Below are 3,396 nucleotides of genomic sequence, written 5' to 3'. Positions count from 1 at the left end.
AGCGTTAAACAGGATTTTTTTCTTATTACGCTTTTCACCGTGGAAATGCAGGCTCCGGACTGCGGTAGTATATGACCTGCAGTAAATATACATATATCAATGTCACCTTGCAACTAACATCAAAATAAATCACAGATGGGTTGTGATATTGTGTGTGCGGGTGCCTCATGAAACAGGATGCTTGACTAGGTCAGGGCTTTAAGAGGGCCGGGTCCTGCCTGTGCTCAGCGCCGGGTGCAGTTCCAACAAGCAGGTGCTGAGATGTCTCTCTATTGGACTCTCCATTTTTGCCCTAATCCTCACGGTGGAAACAAAATGTTAACTCTGCTGCAGTTCCACCCTTGACTGCCTTTGATGTAACTCCAAAGAGACTGGTAACTGTTTCACAGTCTCATCATTTTAGAACGGAAACATTTTCAATATTATTTACAACGAAGCCAAAGTTGCTGCTTATTTGTCTTATGCAACTAACAACCTTGCCTGCACATACCTTGCCTCGCCTGCACATACCTTGCCTGGATTGTTTTGCCTGCTGAAACGCGAAGCGCTGCATCTGGGACCTTGTCAACAGCGTCCCTGCCCGCCCGCCTCCCGCTCCCTGATTTCTCCTCTGCAGCACCAGTAACAGCGAGTGGAGCGCGGTGCTGGGCCAAGGAAACTTAATTTCCCAGCAGCCCTAGCGGCACGGGCCGCGTCAGTTTCGCGCCAGGAGGCGCTGAAATACGGAGTTACCCCGGTCGAGGGGGTGTTACCTGCACATACCTTGCCTGGATTGTTTTGCCTGCTGAAACGCGAAGCGCTGCATCTGGGACCTTGTCAACAGCGTCCCTGCCCGCCCGCCTCCCGCTCCCTGATCTCTCCTCTGCCGCACCAGTAACAGCGAGTGGAGCGCGGTGCTGGGCCAAGGAAACTTCATTTCCCAGCAGCCCTAGCGGCACCGGCCACGTCAGTTACGCGCCAGGAGGCGCTGAAATACGGAGTTACCCCGGTCGAGGGGGTGTTACCTGCACATACCTTGCCTGGATTGTTTTGCCTGCTGAAACGCGAAGCGCTGCATCTGGGACCTTGTCAACAGCGTCCCTGCCTGCCCGCCTCCCGCTCCCTGATCTCTCCTCTGCAGCACCAGTAACAGCGAGTGGAGCGCGGTGCTGGGCCAAGGAAACTTCATTTCCCAGCAGCCCTAGCGGCACCGGCCGCGTCAGTTTCGCGCCAGGAGGCGCTGAAATACAGAGTCACCCCCGTCTCGCGGGACGCCGGGCGAAGCCCGGGCAAAGGGCGGGCCCTCAGTGGCCGAGGTAGGCTGGGCTGGGCCCGGTTATTTTCATTGACATCCTCGCTTTGCTGATCATGCACGTTTGTTTGTCTGAGGAAGGTCCATTCTCTGATAGTATTTGGTTGGTTCCTCTCATTCTACTGCCAGTCAGTGATTGCTGCATCTCCAGTTCTTTATTTATTTTTTATGTACATTGTTTTATTACGCTAACATTCTTCTGGAGGGAAAACACTAGTATAATCTCTATCTTGTGGAATAAGTCTGCAGAAGATGTCTAAAAAACTACGCTCAGGACGGGTAGTGGGAGGAAAATCTGGTGCCAAACTAGATACCACCCGCAAAAGAAACAAATCTGTGAACAATCCCCCGTTGAAGGGTCAATGTCAACTTTTTGAGTTATGGGACTTACCTTCTCCTAAGAAGTCTAATTTGGCTGGAAAGGAAGCTCTCTGTGCCACGGGCCAGGAGGAACATACTCCAGGTTTCATAGATGCGCCACCTCCTCCTTTGCCTCGCGCACCACAACAAATAGTGGCAGCAGTGTATTCTTCCCCCGTACACCCTGAAGGGAAGGGGGCGAGTACCTCTGGAGTTCTGATACCTGGAGGTGCACTCGCGAATCTACCATCTCTACCTCTACCCCTCCAGAACGATAGGTTGGATGGGGATTTATCATCACTATCCATTGATCTCGAGCTCTGTGGGCGCTATGTAAATACAGCTAAATCGGAGACACAGGACTCTATCAAGCCCTCGGGGGGTGCTACTCCATCTGGGTTAATGTTGTACAGTAGTACCCCTTCGCTAAACGAACAGGACATGTCCGATCTGTTAAATGTCACCAGGAGTCCGGGTCTCAATCTATCGGGTATCTCCCGTTCAGCGGAATCGTGTGAAAAACCGATTTCAGAATCTATGATTGCTTTGGAAAAATTACTAGCTTCCATCTTACTTCTACTGGGGAAATTTGTAGGCAGCTCGGACTGCATCTTGGATTCAGTTACCCAAATACTGAAGACATTGCTACAAAAGTCGCCAGAAATGAGGTGTGTTTCCCCCTCCTTGGCCGAATCCAGCTTGGCAAAGGGGAAATTAGTTGTGCCTACAGAGAATCCTGACATGAAGGCTGTAACAGCAGTTTCGGAAACATACACTGCTGCTCCGCCTTTAACTGCAGTGCCTAATTGCATTAAGAACTCAGTTCTAGAGATCGAGGAAGTAAACAAATCTACTCCCGGCCCTAAAGTGGTTCAGGATCTATTCCCTATCTTCATGTCTGAAAACAACAAAAAAGAACTTATTGACGATAAACAAGAGGTAAAGGTAAAAAACGGCAAACATAGAAATAATAAAGGGAATAGAAGGAAACCCATCCGAAAATACAGGAATAAAAGGCAGCGACGGATAATCTTCCAAAATTCGCTGGTCACACTAGAGAACGAAGAAATAGTCTTGGATTCCACCTCTACATCCCTCAAGGCGGAAATTGAACTGCACTCACCCACGTCTAAATCTCAAAAGGAGGAAATTGAGTTGGGCCTACCAACGTCTGTGGAAGTGATGCCGCAAATGGAAGGGCTTCTTCCAAGTCCCTCTCCACCGATTGCGACAAGTGCTTCAACCATATATCCACTTGGGGCCCTTAACCCTTTGGCCCCCCCTTTCTCTTCTGCCTTAGAGATTGGTGATCGCTCCCTTCCTGAACGTCATTTAAAAACTTCAGAGACTCTAGTGGATACTCTTGTGTTAGACTTTTTACCCTTATTCGATGTTGACCTTCCCCTAAACAGAGCATGGCTTCTTAAACGCTTTAGCGAGATTGAAAGTCTTCATCACATCCAATCTAGGGACATCGAGTTAGTCACTTTGTACGGTGGAGCCAGGGTATTGAGTATAAGGGTTAAATTCTATTCCCCTATCATTGTAAATCTGATATTACAGCAGGCCGAAAATTTTCAACGCACAGGTTTGGATATTCTCCCGATTTTTAACCTTGGAAACACAAATCCTTCCCTAGGGAAGGCACTAAGGGGGGATGAACAAAATGGGGTAGCGTCTCCTCTCAGAGACCTGAAGATTTGGGTCTCTAAGGGAAAACGTTCAGTCTCGCAGGTAAAGCCTCT

Source organism: Lissotriton vulgaris, chromosome 1_1 (genome assembly GCF_964263255.1).
Source record: "Lissotriton vulgaris chromosome 1_1, aLisVul1.2, whole genome shotgun sequence".
Taxonomy (NCBI): domain Eukaryota; kingdom Metazoa; phylum Chordata; class Amphibia; order Caudata; family Salamandridae; genus Lissotriton; species Lissotriton vulgaris.
Note: the sequence above shows the minus strand (reverse complement) of the source record.